The 18,467-nt window shown below is 41.1% G+C and overlaps 1 protein-coding gene and 1 long non-coding RNA gene across 3 annotated transcripts in view; one reads left to right on the top strand and one right to left on the bottom strand.

Annotated features, from left to right (window-relative positions):
• pvrl2l (PVR cell adhesion molecule related 2 like) overlaps window positions 1-18,467 on the bottom strand; it is a 487,014-nt gene that overhangs the window by 371,980 nt on the left and 96,567 nt on the right. The window lies entirely within an intron of this gene.
• LOC130910539 (uncharacterized) lies at window positions 7,187-18,028 on the top strand. Its single transcript, XR_009061873.1, has 5 exons — window positions 7,187-13,242; window positions 13,778-13,897; window positions 16,951-17,110; window positions 17,361-17,847; window positions 17,929-18,028. It is a non-coding gene; the product is annotated as an uncharacterized LOC130910539 (long non-coding RNA).

Here is an 18,467-nt window from a genome sequence, read left to right as displayed (position 1 = left end):
TAGGCACTGAAGTACAAAGAAATAAAAGGAGATATGCTTATGATTATCATTTAACATGTTAGCAAAAATACAATTTCCCCTAGAAATGGTACAAATTTGGAAAACAGTACCATTTTGAACTCTAGGGATAAATCTGCCAATAAAAATAACTACAAATGTATTTTCACATTCTGTTGCTACAACTACAAATGGACTTTTTTTCACAACTATAAGTTACTTTTACACCAATTCATCTACAGGTTTGATTTGTTACGAGCATTTTTTTCCCCTAAAAGTAACTTTTTAACCAAATTTACTTCCATACGCATAAGCACTGAGCTGGAGGAGCCATCATCCACCCTTGCTGCTTTTCCCGGCTCCTCACATCACTGTGCTGTAATAGCGGTGCATAAAAGTAGATCCTGATATTTTTCCACCAGGTGAAGTTGTATAAAAATTTAAAGTCTTTTCACACAGTGGATGAAAACCAGCATTTTTCCAATTGTCATGCCTGTAAGCTCTTCTGTAAACAAGCAAACAATGTCAAACTGGCAATTTGTCATCGCCACGGGTTTTATCCGAGCTTGTCTCATTGCATAAAAAAAGCCTTGAAACGACCCTGTAATTTTCCACCTACAAATGTAGTAGCAAAGCTTGTGGACCTTCCACGCAGCCGGGAAAAGCCGATATTTTCTGCCTATTTTTGTAAGCTGGATAAAGTTCAGGACACATTAAGCCTTTCAACATTTGCACTCCTCTGTGGCGCTTCCTTCAATGGCCGACAATCGACCATGTCACTCAATTGCACCTCTGAGGCGTTCAGTCACATTTTTAGTAAGTAGTGACGGAACTCTTTGTGACGTACTGTCGAAGAGACATGCAGTTCGTGAAGGGAGTCAATGATTCCAGCACTGGAGGAAGCCGAGTAAATCATTAGCGGCCAGTGCGACATGATAAGCCTTTCGGCCGACGCGCTAATGCACAAAGAGGCTAAAAATAAGAGCTAACTAGCTGGAACCGCTTCACATGGCCACTTGGCTGCTGTGATCTTGGCTGCGGGCAGGACGAAGGAACCTGACTGGCATTCAAAAGCCTTCCGTCGCCATTCAGGCGTGCTGTTTTTCCTCCTAGACTCGATTGATGAAGCCCACTGAGGAACCAGCATGTTAGCAGTCTGACTATATCCAATAAACACCTGTTGCCTTACGAGAAAATGCTGGCATCACATTCTTCATTTTTCCTCGGACAGAAATATTTGTCTTTTTCTTTAATGGCAATGTTTTGTCATTACAACAAAATTATACTAGTACAAGTAGTCCTCAGGTTACGAACGAGTTCCTTTCCTTCGCTGGTGACGTAACCAGAATTTCCGCGTAAGTCGGAATTAACCCTTTGTGTACCCCTAAATCTCAAAATAACTACCGTAATTTTTGGACTATAAGGCACACTTGACTATACGCCGCCACCCACCAAATTTGACACGAAAATGGCATTTGTTCATAGATAAGCCGCACTGGACTATAAGCTGCAACTGTCCTCACTGGAATATGGGACATTTAACCCAAATGATATTAACCGGTAACATGTTATTTGACAGGGGCATCTTAAGACTGATATAAGACCGAATGAAACACAATGAAGGTTTGAAGCCAATTGGTTCAAAGCTTAATTGCTTCAAGAAGCTTCATTTGGCAACCAATGCTCCTTTTGGGGGACACAGTCTACCCCTGCTGCCACCTGCTGTCAACACTGTTGTCGTCCAACATGCCTCGAAGCATACATTGCAGCGCTACAGATGTAAATAACTATCAAAATTCAAGTTCTGTGCTAATTATTTCTTCAGTTACTGTTCCAGTTGTTTTAGTACTTGCTAGTTATGGTACAGTGTCTCACAAAAGTGAGTACACCCCTCACATTTCTGCAGATATTTAAGTATATCTTTTCATGGGACAACACTGACAAAATGAAACTTTGACACAATGAAAAGTAGTCTGTGTGCAGCTTATATAATAAATGTATTTTCCCCTCAAAAGAACTCAAAATATAGCCATTAATATCTAAACCCCTGGCAACAAAAGTGAGTACACCCCTATGAAAGAAGAGGCTTCCCCCTTGGGTTACAGCCATGCACACCAATTTGATGTAGAGTATGGCTGACCCCCACCTCTTCAATCTCTGCAGCAATGGTGACAGCACTCCTGTAACGAGTCACATGACAATGACAAGCAGTACTCAACTTGGACATTTAGGGATGTGAATTTTTTCATCGGAGTGTACTCACTTTTGTTTGGTTGTTTGGTTTTTTGTGTCATTACTTTGTATTTGGGGGCTGACAGCACAAATAGGGGAAGAGGAAAAAATGATATTTAGGACTGATTTTTTTCACTTTATTGATGTTCCTTTTGCTCTGCATTTACCAATCTTTTTAAACGTGTTTTGAGCGTTTGTCTTTTGTTCTTTTTGTCTCCTTAAAAAAGTCATCAATCCAATTTTTGCTGAAAAATATTTTTTGATTTTATTTTGACCTCATATTGCCTGGACCTAACTAGCTCCAATGTCCCATGACTATGGGACATTGTGATGTCCTCGGAATGTTGAAGAAGTGATTATTTGAACATGTAAATGCTCAGCAGACCATTGAGACAAGCGTAAACATTCAACACAGTTCTGTGTCAAGATCTGTGTGCATCACAGATAATTATACAAACCTCAAAGGAATCTTGATGGCAGGAAGAGGCAAAGTCCTGTGTTTATTTTCAGTTATTAAAGTAAAGTCTGCACCGAAAACCTTTAAATAAATCTCTACTCACTTGAAAACCCCATATTGACCAATCAAACATCTGGCTTCCTCAAATCAAAATGACTGATTTATTGTTCTATTACAAGTACGGGTCATGTAAGAGTCCATGATATAGTATAAATGTCCACTAACCACTTGTCATGTGATTAAATTGATCAAAAACATGACAATTGCTAAAGACAATACTAGTTTTATGATGTGACAAGAGCAGGCAATGCAGTTACCCAAGTTAAGTACTTTAAAAACATCCACAAGTCATGTGGAATATGTTTATGAACCTTCAATGTCGGGCTGTAATCGATTATTCTATCAATTAGTTAGTTCGAATAATCGGAGTCATCGGATTAGGAACATTTAATGGGTTACAGAAAATTTTTTAGGAGATGTAAAACAAAGGGTTGCTAAGATTGCACTTTCAAAAGAGCATTAAGTGAGAAGACAAAATAAAATTGCAAAGTATTTTTTTCAAACTTTGCAGAATTGCACTTTCATTTCACAAGAGCAATAAATGCATTTAAAGGTAAATTAATATACCTGAGCTTAGCCTCAAACGGTAAGCCTGAACGATACATTGTTTAAACATGGCCATCGCGATGTGCACATGCGCAATAGTCCCACCACAAGGACGTGCGATAGTTTTTTTTTCATAGTTTTTTTTTATCCCACAAACTTCATGCGCTCGCACAGCCTCCCTCCCTCGCTCTCCCACCTCTTTGTTCCTTAGTCACTGTGACACTCGCTTATTACAGTTAACGATGTTGACAGATTGACAGTCTTTGATCTTGCCAAAGAAGCCGACTTCACATGCGGCTCATACATCAATCATCGTTTAGTTGTTAAAAAGTTGCTGCGCAAGGATGCGCTCGCTGGAATGAATGTGTGTGTGTCGAGATGTTCAAGGCAGCCGGACATAAACGTCGTGGCAATAAACGCTAGAAGTGATCTTGAGGAGTTTGTAATTTCTACATGTCACTCCAGGCATCACAGCCAAGGTAGGTAAACGGAAGCATTTAATAAAGCCTAACATTTTTCTACTACAGTACTTTATTCCTTTTTTAAAATGATTCATTGGGAAAGTAATGTTTAAAACTGATCATAATTATTACATTTGAAGTACTTAAAAACTATTATTAAAACATGTAATAATATATAATATATATACATTTTTTTAAATCATACTTTGGGGCAAAAAAGTGAAAAAACATGTCTTATATGTATCTCTTTCCAATGCTAAATATACACATACATATTCCCACAAAAAAACTGCTAAAAATAACTTTAACCTAAATTATGAATGCAATAACAATCATATTAGCTCAAACAAAAACTTACAACCTTATGTTGGTCTTAACAGGGAGCAGCTGGATCCAGCCATATTAGATATTTCATTTTCACTGTATACCCAGATCAATAGAAATACATGAGAACACTTTCAAAACAAACCATTACAACGCCACTCTAATTAAACGAATCATCATAGCAGGACAATTTGATTTCTTTTTTTTCTAATTGAATTAATTGATTAATCGTTGCAGCGCTAATTCAATGATACCATGAAAATTATTTCAAGTGAGGCATGGAACAAAACATTGGCACATTGGTGTTTTTCCCAAATTCCCATGTAGCGTTACAGAGTGAAATTTGGTGGGTTGTTTTAGGAAGCTCCAAAATAAATACATTCTCACCAAGATAAAGCTGTTTGCCAACATTGGCCCATTTCCAGGCATGTTGAGGCCCCCCAAAAGGTCAGTCATTCTTACCATAAGACTAAGAATCAGCAATTCCTGTTCATTCTGGTGGAAAAGTGCAGGTAGACAAAAGTCTGCAAGAAAACTTTTTCAAGCATGAAGACTTTGTCTACTTGCGCATGGTCATCATGCACCTGAACCCAAGGTGTATGCTGGTCTTGCGGTTGCATTCAAAGGTTTTTCCCCAGATGACCTCGGTCGTTACGCCTCCGGGCGCTTCTCCAGTACATGGGCAATGAAACAAAGATGGCGTCCAGAGTGGCGCCCATCGGGACCGTCGAGTTCTGACCGGAACAATGCGGCCATTCTGTGCTCCCTTTACGCAAGAAGGCGTGGCGAGGCCATCGGTGCCAAAATTGTGTTGGTTTCCATGGCAATCAAGTCCCTTTCAATGTAACGCTACAGACATTAGCATTGGAAGTGACAGGCCGTGACTGCCTGCTGAGAGTGTCTGCATGTGTGTGTTTGTAGGAGTGTACGTGTACTTCTACACGTGTACATATGTGAGAAAATATTTATGTGGTTTTTAATTAGCGTGTGTGCAAGTTGTTCAAGGGATGTGCATGTAGCTGTGTGAACTATGTGTTTGTTTTTACAGGAGGGTGTTTGTGAATAATGTATGTTTAAAAGTTTGTAGATGTGAGAGGTGCATGTGTTTGTGTCTGTGTGTAGCTGTGCATTTGTATATGTGGGAGTATATGTATAATGTTTTTGGTAGTGTGTATGCAGTGGGCAACAATATAAATGGCCCGGTAGCCCGGACATACTTTTAAAACAAGTCCACAAACAGGGCCACAAGAATGCTCCCACCATTGGCCCGGTGGGGCCAGTAAAAATGATGCGTCAATTTATAAAAAAATTAAAAAATCTTACTTCACAATAATTCCTAGTGGTTCCATGCTTTGATGATGTTACACTATCCTGATCAAAAACAACCTTGCTCTTCGTGGGGCGTAAACACACCATGTTTGATCGTGAACGCACGCAAGATGATTACTGCTGCTGATTGATTGTCAGTATCCAGTACCCACCTAACGTTGTACTACAAGACGACATGTTTCTAAAACCCCCAGCACCTGGCCAAGCACCGGGAAAAAAACACTCAAGAAAGAGAAAATCACCGGAGGAGTTGAGGGAAAGCGAAATCCAATATGAAAATAAAAAGGAGAGAAAGTTTCAGCCCCAGTGCGGAGACCGCTGGAATTGGCTCGGCTATGATGAGACCAAAACAAAGTTTACTGTTATGTGTGCCCAGATGCCCACATATACTGTAACAGACAAGCCTAAGAATAACCATGAAACATACTCTGAAATCACAATTATTTAGGAAATATAAAAAAAAAGAAAGTTTTTAAAAAATTAATGGTCAGTCGTTTCAATGTCTTCATTACAAAAAAATTGGTAATTGGTAATTGGTTGTATGCGCGCTCCAGTAGTCCTCAAACTGCGGCCCGCGGCCCAAATACGGTCCGCCTCCACATTTGGTCCGGCCATTTTGAATTTTTTTTTTTTTTTTTCTCAATCGTGTTATTTATTTTCTGGCCTTTTCCTTGAAGAATTCAGAGAGGGTTATTTGGTTATTATCTATTTAATTAATAGTGTTTTTATTATTAATTATTATTATTATTATAAAGAATCCAGAAAGGGTTATTTGATTGTGGCTTTCTGAAAAACAATAATTTTTTACAATTATGCACTTCTGCAATCGTCACACTTTTTCTGTAACAAACTGACCCCGGCCCCTCATCAGAGAAGGGAAAAGTTATGTGGCCCTCACAGGAAAAAGTTTGGGGACCCCTGCTTTAACACATATTGCCAAAGGCAGAACAAAAACATATATGCCAATATATACCAATATTTTTTATTTCTATTAGATAAATGTTTCAGTAAAATGTTACACATTCTTGTGTATTTGCCACTTATTGCCACAGTTAACATTGAGGCTTTGGGCCTCTTTTGATCTCGTTGTGAGTTTGTAAGGTTGTGAATTCTGATTAAACAAACTCGATGCCAATCAAAACGTTTGTTCTTTTTCCCCAAATTAGAATCGATAAGAGAATCGATAAAGAATCGAATCGTTAAGCAATATCGATAATGGAATCGGAATCGTAAAAATCCTATCAATTCCCATCCTTAATTAAGACAGTGTGATAATCTTAACAGTATGGAAATTAAAGCTAATAAATAAATAAATATCATTTTTTTGATAAATTGGTTTAGAAATTGACCTTTTTTAAACAAAATGTAAAATATGCTGGCTATGAAATCATGCTAAATTTAAATACTAAGTTAAAATTTAATTGCCTTTTCTCCCTTTTCCTTTCCTGCATGCATGAGTGTGTGTAATTACCCTTCCCCGGTACCTCAACGCTGCATAGGTTGTCAACTCCAAAGAGACCGCTTGTTAAGTGTAGTTTGCAAGGAGCCAATCATGTTGCAGGCTGCAGGTTCCCACTCTGAAAATATTCAGAGTTTCAGTGTTCTCTGACAAGTTAACTTTTTAAAATCTCGTGTATATGTTTTTTTGGAAGGGATGACTTTTTAAGTGTACGTGCCTGTGCAAGTTTTTGCCAGTGTGTGTTTTAGAGTGTAGCATGTGTTTGTGTAGGTTTATGTTGGACTGCCTCTTGTGCAGATTTGTGTAAGGGTGTGTGTGTGTGTGTGTGTGTGTGTGTGTGTGTGTGTGTGTGTGTGTGTGTGTGTGTTTGTCTTTGCTACATTGTGGGGACCAACACCTGACAGCCCAGTCATAGTGTGGGGACCAAAAAACTTGTGGGGACCAAAACCCTGGACCCCACAATTTTTATCATTGATATAGTGATAAAATGACTAGATAGACGTTCTGTCAAAATTTCAGCGCTTTACCCACAATACACGAAAACCAACTTTTTTGTGTGAAGTGTGTGTGCTCAGTGCTGCCCCTGTAGACAGAACATGGTACTGCATCTACACACAGTTACGCACACTTTCACACACTTGTCTTGTTTTTATGCCATTGTGTGGACATACACAGAACAAACTTGTCTTGTTTTTATGTCATTGTGGGCACACACAGATCACCCAGTTTTTGATCTGTTGTGGGGACACATTGCGCAACTACAATAATACAAAAATCCCTCTCAGGTAAAAGCTTTAATATATACAACACTTTGAGTTATATAAATTATGTGTATTAAAACTTATACATTCATTCACAAGACACCTTCGCGTTTTTTAACAAACTTTTGCGGATCTTTCCCAACAGATGAAAGCGTAAAATGATCCAATTTTTCAAGCCATGGGTGAAAGGTGTAGGTGGTTCATTACCATTTTATGCTTATGAATACACGAGATGATATCTCGAAAATGTTTCATGCACATCTCAACGTTTATTCAAATAACTAGTCAGTTTTACCATGTTTGGAGTTTACCTTTAATTCTGAATGAAAACTGATCCTTTTTGGAAACTGAAAGCGTAAACAATCGGAAAAACGATGTTTCCTTTATCCTAAATTTGCTAACCATCTAGGATTTTAGAAGTTTTAGGAAGTTTGAAATTCTCAAATTCTGTTCAGTGACGGACTTTAAGCAGAAGCACTTATTTGGATTTTGTTGTTTTTCAATGTCTTAAATTAAAATGTTCAATCTAAACTCACTGAAGCACTTCATTACGACAAGCAATTGCTACAAAGTATGGCATCAAATGCGATGCAATGAAAAATATGGGTCCTAGATTTTGTGCTGGTGCATCCAAAAAAAAAGTTAGGCACACCAATGCAAGCAATGCAAAACGTGTGGAGCCCTGCCTCACAAAACATTCAGATTTTCCAGACTGGCATCTTTTCCTACCACTGGAGCCAACTCATAATGTGATCAGTTGACAGCTCCACCTCTCTCTTCACCCGAGCGTCCATGACATTCAGCCGCAGGCCTAATGACACGACTACAAAGTCATTAATTGAGCTGCGGCCTAAGGTGTCCAGGTGCCAAATGGACATATGGACTTCTTTATGCTTAGACATTGTATAAATATTGATATGCAATGAGCGCAGATTTCCAGGCATTAAAAACCACTCAGGAGCTGATCTGGGGGTGTTTGGGGTTACTCTCAATCATGCCCCTCCGGGTCTTGCTGTCATTCAGGTGAGGTCAGGTGTGGGGACACGTGCAAGGAAGACGCTTCGCTGCGTTCACCCTCGCGCTCCACTCAGCGGCTGATCTCCTAGCGTAGGTCCGGGCGCCTTCCCGGCCCGGTACCCTTACATTCGCAAGATTCTCTTCCAGCTACTACACAGCACCCTCTGTTCCAGAGTACAGAGCCGGGATGAGAACAAGGTGCAGTGGAATGCTGCGGAGCTCCAAAAGTCTCCACAAAGCGTCTCTACTCACTGACTCCAACGCCTTCCTGAAATCGACATAGGCAGCTAATACTTCCTTCTCATATTCAAGAAGTCGCTCTGAAAAAACGCGAAGTGCTAGGATGCGGTCGACAGTGGACTTCTTTGGTGTGAGCCCAGACTATTCAGGACGCTGGTGATCGAGTAGCTGCTGACGTATCCTGTTCAGAAGTACATGTGTGAAGGCTTTGCCGGGCACTGAGAGGCGGGTGACCCTGTGGTGGTTGCTGGACTCTCGAATGTCACCCGAGCTCCAAACGGAGCAGATGAGTGCCTGCAACTCCCGCAGGGCGGCGTCGGCCCAGCTTTAAGCGTCTATCCGTAGACACCGCAGTTGCCTGGTGCACTCCCATCCCCCAACTGGCCAACAGCCTTTCGGACATCCTCAAGGGTTGGCACAACAATGTTGACCAGTGGGTCAGGCGTCAGGCATGCAATGCCCTTGGCGGGGAGCTCTCAGCTGGGAGGCTCGGCCCCACGCAGCTCCTCAAAGTACTAAACCCAGCGCCACGGGGCGTCCTCTTCCGACAGGACTGTGCCATCAGCAGCTAGAACCACCGTGCAGCTTGGACGGGAGGCAGAGAAACGCAGCTCGTGGATGACTTAGAAAACCAGACGAGCGTCGCCGGAATGTGTGTCCTCCTGCTCCCCATGAACTGTGCAGATGGGCTTTCTCCTCAGCTGCCTGTAGGGCTCGGAATTGCGGTCAAGTCTTGCCTTGCGGCTCTCGTCGATGATGTTTAACGTCGCTTCCGAAAGCCCACTCCGATGGCCCCGGGCAACTTTGGGATGCTGTCACTAGCTGTCGCCCGGACACAGTCCCTGAAGCCAGTCCACATATCCTGCGCCTCCCCCACAACGCCCAGTCGCCCAAGCCATTCTGTCAGGTTTTTGGAGTGCGCGTCTGCCACCCGGGGGTCCCGCAGGCTTCCGACATCCAGCCGAATTTGGCTGGCCGTCGCGCAATGCGGCATGCCCCTAGCTGTAGCTTCAGTGTCGCTACCAGCAACTGATGGTCAGTGCTGAAGAACTGGCCACTCTGGAAGACACGACAGTTCCGTCCACGAGTACATGATCGAGCTCCTTCGCAGTTCGGCCAGTATTAGAATACCAGGTCCGTAAATTCGGCCTCGTGAACCACGACCCTCCAACCCGAAGACCGCGACTTACTGCAAAGTCGAGCAGCCTCTCGGAGTTGTCGTCACAGATTCCCTTGGGGACACGTTCCAGAGCTGTGAGGACCGAGACATGACTCCTAGCAGTCCCATGACGTACGAGTGACAGTGTTGAAGTCGCCAAGCATGATCCTTGTGTCTCTCTTTGGAACAGCATCCATCGCCGATTCAAGCTCAGTGTAGAAGGCTCCCTTCTTTGGAAGCTCACTTTCCCTGGTTGGAGCGTACACTGCAACAAACGACATAACGCCCACCGAGTGAGCGGGTCGCACCCTCATGGTACGCTCTGAGACCAGCATGACCTCCCTGACCTGCGAAGCCCCCCTGTTGGCCACCACAATGGCCAAACCCTCGGTGCGCCGACCTTCGGCTCGACCCGACCAGTCATAGGTGTAACCACCTACCTTGATCTGGCCACTGCCTGGTCGATGAAGGCGACTACAGCGATGCCCAACCTGGCAAGCTCAAAAGACAAGGCAGACACGCTGGCATCATCTTGGAGTGAGAGCTTGTTCCAGGCGTCCATCCAGCGTCCACCCGTTCCGAACGCCTCAGAATCAGCCGAGAGCGTCGAGGTCCAGTGGATGACTCCTCAGCGCCACTGCGACGCGAGGCGTGCCCTCACCAACCTGGTTACTTGCCCCCTCATCAGCCGGCGGGGGTCCGAAAGGCTTTGCGGCGAGAATTTAATAGGGTGGGGGTGCAAACCCCACTCCCCGAGGCTCCGGTGGCAGGGCCCGCCACAGCCCTTCCAGCCCGATTGGACCGGACATCTGCTGCTGTTAATGGCACAGAAACATGATCGTTTGCTTCTCACCCTTACAGTTAAAAATAATAATTTATTTTTCTTATCAATGGCAGCCACAGAGTTCAGTCCAATTTCTGGGGCTAATTGCCAAATGAGTTGTTGTATTTATTTGAAATACAGTGAAGATGAATGGGAAAGTGGCTGTTTTCCCCCAAAACATTCAGATAAACACTATATGTTTTCATACCCTCCACAAAAGTCTGCCTACCTTGCCAAGTCAACCAGAATAACCACGTGGAGAAAGAATAGAACTGCTTTTGAAAAAAAATCTTAAAGTAATCTTAATCGGGCAGTATGTTATGTATGTATACTATGTTGACGGGAAAAAACACATCATCTATCTATCTATCTATCTATCTATCTATCTATCTATCTATCTATCTATCTATCTATCTATCTATCTATCTATCTATCTATCTATCTATCTATCTATCTATCTATCTATCTATCTATCTATCTATCTATCTATCTATCTATCGTAGCGGTAAGACGTTGGATGGAGTCTTATTTCCCGTGCTCGGCGGCTCATGTGTTTCTTGTAACTCGCTAGGAACTCTGCTGCTCTCTGTGAACTCTGAACTCAGCCGGAACGCGCGCGGCTCTAAAGTGTCTGTCACGTGACTGTGACGTAGCCGGTAACGCGCTCGGCCAAATGGACACACAAGTACGATGGGTGAATAATGTCAAACAACAAAGGGTCACCCCACAGGTCCCCCCAGAATTCACCCACACAGGACGCCAGGCGCAACCCGAATCAAAAGAACGGAATGCATGAGTTGCTCTGCCGGGGCGTCAGTGGAAAACGACCGAACAGACGGTCAGGCGGCCGTCCAGGACGCCGGATGCGGGAAGTCTGAGCAGAACAGTCTGGAGGACGCCCAGGATGCCAGGCGGCGGGCGACCAAAAGCGACGACCAGGATGCAAGGCGGTGGACGACCGAGCAGGACGATCGGGCGCCCGTCCAGGACGAGGAGCGCGTCGCGCAGCTCCGCCCAGGCGAGGCCGGAGAAGCGGACGCCAAGAGAGGCGGCACGCGTTGCTCAGCTGCGGTCGAGGAAGAGGTCGAGACGTGCGACGTCTCGGCGGAAAGACTATGAAGTGCTGTGCTCTGACCGCCGTCGAGTACCCGAGCGCGGCTACCACGTGGTAGAAGCGGATGGTGTCGTTGGAAATACCACGGAGGACGAACTGCTCCTCCGCGAACGCGAACAACGCGGCCGCAGAAGACTCATTAAACGTCGCCAGCTCGAAAAAGCTAGCGTCCGCCATTCCTTAAAGTGTTCAAAAATGCCTCTGAGACTTCAGCGAGGCTCGTCGGGGTCACCAGGGTAAGCGGTAAGACGTTGGATGGAGTCTTATTTGCCGTGCTCGGCGGCTCATGTGTCTCTTGTAACTCGCTAGGAACTCTGCTGCTTTCTGTGAACTCTGAACTCAGCCAGAACGCGCGCAGCTCTAAAGTATCTGTCCGTGACTGTGACGTAGCCGGTAACGCGCTCGGCCAAATGGACACACCAGTACGATGGGTGAATTATGTCAAACAACAAAGGGTCACCACACTATCTGTCTGTCTGTCACGACTTATTGCAATTAACTCCTAGCATGCGACTGCTATGAGTGATAACCTTGATTTTTGTGCTTTACCCAACATACCCTTTTTTATTCAGTGTTATTACAGGTTTTACCAGAAATTTGAGTAAAAGCAAACAATTTTTTGAATTTATATATATATATATGTGTGTGTGTATTTTAAGACGTGCTTTTGGAAATGAACTCTTCTTATGTAAATTGTGTTTCCTGAAAAAGGTCACTCAAATATAATTATTAACAACCACACATTAATTAAAGTTACAGTGAGACCCCTTCAGACCCGCAGTTTTACTGATGGGGAAAAAAATAATACAATCTGCCCTGATTTTTACTCAAACACCACAACAAAGTGCAATTTTTTGGTTTGGTTATTTAAAGTTTTTATTGGTCATTTTTTATGTTAATGTGTTTTTGATGACAAACGGGCACTTTACGTTATTCGTTTTGAAAGAGCCAAAAATAGCAAAGAGGGCTTCTCACTACTCATGATTTGATTTCAATGGGTAAAGTTTCATACAATCATCTCCCAGAAGTGACAATTGCAACTGAATTCACTGTATTTATTGGTTTAGAGATGCGCACGCATCATGTCCTCCCGCAGCAAGTCTGAAGGGGTTAAAACATATTGACGTTCACAGCTGGCGCGGGAAGACTGATTAAGCACCGCCCAATGCATTGCAGATGAGAACAATTGAATGAGAGGAGGAAGTGCAACTTTTGGAAAGTCACCCTGATTAAAGTACATATACTACCTGTTTTAACGCAGAGGTAAGTGTTATTTTGACCCAATATACACTCTCCTTGATTGGAGTGATGGTATAGTTAAAAATAAAACGTTTAAAATAAGCAGCTTCGTTGTGATGGTAGCATTTAGCACATAATTGGCCTTGCTCTGAGGCGCACGTAATTTAACCAACTAATTTAGCATTGTAGCGATAGCGATTTATATAAGCATATAAGACAACTATGCTATGCAGTTAGTGCAGAAATTCAGTGCCGGTATGTTTGTGCTGCAAGGACTTACTTTAGTGAGCTAGCTTAGCATAGTAGCCAAAACGTTTTTATTGAAGCACCTCTATGCAAACTAGCAATATGCTATGTAGGACATTAACGTATACCCTCTTGCGTGGACAAATTTAACAAGATAGTTTTGCATTATAGTGTAACTCTTTTATAAAAGCGCTAAGAAAGCTATGTAATGCAGCTACATTGTTTAAAGAAAATTACAAATTGGTGTGGCAGCAGGCAGAAATTTAGCCTATAATACCAATAATGTGTAAAATCATTATATTTTATTTTTTAGAATTGGCAATGCCTTCCCTGAGAAGCAGGAAATCACCAAAACAGGATGCCATTGAACATGCTTTAATGGGTCTGGATAAGACTCTCGAGTTGGAGAAGAAGTACATCAGTTCTTTTAAAGGTACTGTATGGTATTAAAATGTTCACTGAGATATACTGTAAGTTATTGTTTTTGTTTTACTGTATCCGAGTTGACTTCTTAGCGTTTTAGTTCAAGTCAGACGTGTCTAAATCTCAAAGAGTATTTATTTAGATTTTTTTCAAATTATTTAAATGTGGCCTTGCATTATTTTTTTCGGTGATATATATATTTTTTAATCGCCCTATGTCAGCGGTCGGCAACCCGCGGCTCTAGAGCTGCATGCGGTTCTTTAGCACTGTCCTAGTGGCTCCGTGGAGCTTCTTGAAAAATGTCTGAAAAAGATGGGGGAGGTAAATATATTTTTTGTTTTAATATGGTTTCTGTAGTAGGAAAATCATGACACAAACATTTATTCAATTCATTAATATTGTGATGAAGTTCAAAGTTGAGGTAGCATCGTATAACAGAGTAGTCACGTGGTGCGTCATTCTCAATAGGATGCACTGCAGGAAAAATAAACATTTAATGATAAAGGCTCATGATCTATTTGTAGCCAACTTAGTCATTTTGGTCATTGGCTAACATATCTAATATAGATTCGTACAGCATGTGTTGCCTTCATTATAAGGCTAATATGTAATTTTTTGCGGCTCCAGACATGTTTTTTTTTTTTTGGTTCAATATGAGTCTTCATGAGTCAACATTTTGGGTTGCCAACCCCTGCCTTATGTCATTTTATGAGGTGCGCAAGGCAATTTTTGTGGAAATTGCTTAAAATTTACCTTTTCAAGCAACTTTATGTAGTAACTTCATGCTCCTGAAAACAGCCAAATTCTCATCGTGGCTGACTGTATTGTTGGCTAACCCTATGCATGTAACAGTGCCAAAAATTGGAAATCCGTATATGGTTAACTTTAAATGACCATTGGGTATAGGCATGGGCCAAAATCAGTTTCTTACCGTATGATAACCTTGAGTACAAATATTACGGTATCAAAATAGAAATCTAAAATGCATTATTTTGATAATTTGTTTACATTATTCATGTTTTCTCAAACAATATGTAGAATATTTTGTACTGAAAAAAAATGCTCAGACCAAGTTTAAATTGTTGAATCGAGAACTAACAATATTGCATCACTGGTGAGCTATTTTTAAAACTGTCGACTACTTATTTGTTTTTTGGGGGGCAGGGCACCTGATGACGACGGGCACCATATTGGTTACCGCTGTTCTACAAACATAAAAATTAAAAACCACTATAACAAACGTAACTCTTATTCCCTGCCCGAAACACTGGGATCCCAACCTTATGCCATTTTAGCAGTGCATATTTGTTAACAATTGACTGTATGCTCGTGTCGATGTATTCACATTATCAACATTCAACAGTATGTTGTGCTAACCGACCCATTTACAGTACGTCATCAATGTCATCGACTACTTGGGACGGCTCTATACGCAATTACATTGAACAACTGTGTTGTGTGCCTAAGATTCGTATTAACAAAACAGCATGTCCTTCGGCTTTGAGAAGCTGATTTGATTCCTGCGAACTGTCAACACCATAAGCTCAGCGAGAACGTTTGTTAGGGTTTAAAAGCAGCCAATAATATTGAAATAGCTCATCTAACAATCGGATAATTAGACATTTTAAAACCTTGGTATCCTTTGAAACTAGTTATCAGCCCATGTCTGAATATGTTTTTTTTTTGTTTTTTTTTTTAATATAAAGGGTAGTAACAATTTTGTCCACATTTATCTCCTATACTGCGATGTATCGTCAAATGTTCAATCTTAATTCTATTTTTTTTTTTTTTTTTTTTCCCAAACACCAGGCTATTCAGGTAAACAAATTATTTTTTCACTAATTTTCCTAATTTTCCAAACAACGGTTTGCACTAAACAACTTGATAACAAACCAATCCAGTTGTACACAGATATTACAAAAACAAAAGTATATATTTCAACAAATCCAGAAACAGCAGAAGCATATGTACCACAAATAGAATGTTCTGCTGGCTGTTGCAGGACGTTAATGATAAGATCATCATACAAGAGTGATATCTGGAATATGAAATTTTTTTACATTAACTAGTTCTACCTTTTTTTTTTTTTTAATCTTAATTAGGCCTGAACGATATTGGAAGAAACATTGCTGCGATTTTTGGGGGGATTGCAATATATTGTGATATTAAAAATACTTATTTATACCTATTTTTTTAGCATTGGAAAGAGATATTAGACATGTTTTTCACTTTTTTCCCCCAAAGTATGCTTTAAAAAATGTATCTAAATATTTTAAAAAATGGGTTTTAAGCATTTCAAATGAAATAATGATGATCAGTTTTAAATGTAACTGTCCCACCTAATCATTTTTAAACAAGAATAAAGTACTGTAGTAGACAAATGCTTTGCTTTAGTAAATGCTTCTGTTTATCTACCTTGGCTGCAGAATCACTATTGGCGTTCATTTCCAAGACACAACAGGTGTACAAAGAAAACCCCTTAGAAGACCGGCTACCTCGAACGTTTCCACACACACACATTCATTCCAACGCACGCTTCCTTCTTGCAAGAAGTGCTTAACAAGTTAAACAATGACTGAAACATCTGGTGCATTTGAAGTCCGCTTCAGTGGCAAGATCAAACACAACCATCGTTAACTTTAATAAGCAACTGTGCAGAGGAACATAGAGCTGGGAGAGGGATGGAGGGAGCACGAGTGACACTAAAGCGATCAGCTCGGGACCGAGAAAGCATGAACCAACATAAATTTGTGGATTAAAAAAAATAAAACTATCGCTCATATGCACTTCGCGATGGAGATGTTTAAATGATATATCGTTCAGGCTTAATCTTAATACATTGCCCTGTTATTGTATCGTGACCAGGAATTGTCAAATCCTCAAAATGGGGTGACTCCGATTTAGGTGCAAAAATGTGATCAGGGCATTGTAGAGTAAATGGTGGTACAAATGATGATCTTGCTACTTTTTTTTTTTTTTTTTTCTTTTTTTTTTTCTTTTCCATAGTAATTGTGTCAAAATTATGAAGATGAAGCTACAAACCTTTGTTTTTGTTCATACAAGGTCGAGGAGTATTTACCAAAGCCCCTTTCAGGAAAGAAGATTTTGTGGTGGAGTACAGAGGAGAATTAATAGATTGGGATGAATCCCAAAAGAGAAAGATGGACTATGGAACAGGAAGAGTCTTTGTCTTTGATTTCCGCTGGCAAGAAAAAACTTGGTGGTGAGGCTAAGATTGCAGTTATCAGATTTTTATTTTTTCATGCATTCAGTGTTTTAACTGTTCAGGTGAAAATCAATGCCATAAGACATAAATTGTCTTGAGAAAAATCACTTGATCTCTGAGGATATATATGTTATTATATATATATTATAATATGACCCAATTGTGCATTTCCCTTCCCCTTTTAAATGTGTATATACTGTATATTCTATATATTTTATATATATATTTTTTCATATTGTCTTTTAAGCATTGATGCTGCCAAAGAAGATGGCAGTCTCGGAAGACTGGTCAATGATGACCACAAGCACCCAAATTGTAAAATGAAGATGATTGCGACAGAGGGCAAGCCTCACCTGTGTTTATTTGCACAAAGGGACCTTGACATTGGTGAAGAGATAACTTATGACTACGGACCAGCGGACTGGCCTTGGAGGAAAAAGGTTTGTCAAATAAGTATCAGACATAAAAATAACTTGCAACAGAGCTTTGGTCCCTCAAATGTTGGGGTTTCCAGTTTGTTTTCATTTTATGGTAAACAGGTTGACTGTTTGTAGGCTAACCACAAACTAATTTAAAAGTTGTTTTCCTCCTTATCACATGATCACATCAATAGAAATTGTATGTCTCCATTTGCGGATCAGGACAAAGGACAATCGACTGTGACGAAAACTGCTGAGAGTGAAATTTCCAGGACCAGAGAGCAGCCTCCACAATCTAAAGACTTGGATATGGAGGTATGCATAGCATGTGCTTTAAAGCTGCAGTTTGTCTCATATTGGTTAATGGTTTATATTACTTCTCCACTTGTTGATTAGGTTGGAGGAAGCCATTCCACTGTGACTGAATATTCTGAGGTTGGGGTCTCCAGAACCAGAGAGCAACAGTCTCCGAAATCTACACACGCTGCAATGGAGGTATGCATCGCTTGTGCTTTAAAGCTGCAGTTTGTCTGACTTCAGCCAATTGTTCGAGACTTGAAATACAGTCCAGCCCAGCCCAGCTTAGTGTGTGTGTGTCAGGTTTTACAATGTTTGTGGGGACCCCGTAAAGTTATTTATTTTGTTTTTAAAAATACTACTTAATAACCTGTTTCATCATGAGTTTATTGAAATAATAACAGAAGTTGTATATACCCTTAGTCTTAAATAATCTACAACATTACCAGCCACTGCAGCTGTTAATTTGGGAGACGTTTAGGACATGTCGGGCACTGATGTGGTCCCTAACACGTTATTGTTTTCATTAAACCTCAAATGAATAAAATGCTAGTCAAAAAGAGAACAAATGCATCACGATAAAAGTGATTTTGAATCGGCCATAGTGAGTGGATTCAACTGAGTTATGGATTTTTGTT

This window comes from Corythoichthys intestinalis, chromosome 22, assembly GCF_030265065.1.
Source record: "Corythoichthys intestinalis isolate RoL2023-P3 chromosome 22, ASM3026506v1, whole genome shotgun sequence".
In the NCBI taxonomy this organism is placed as follows: domain Eukaryota; kingdom Metazoa; phylum Chordata; class Actinopteri; order Syngnathiformes; family Syngnathidae; genus Corythoichthys; species Corythoichthys intestinalis.
The sequence above is the reverse complement of the archived record's forward strand: the minus strand, read 5'-3'. Positions and strand labels throughout refer to the sequence as shown.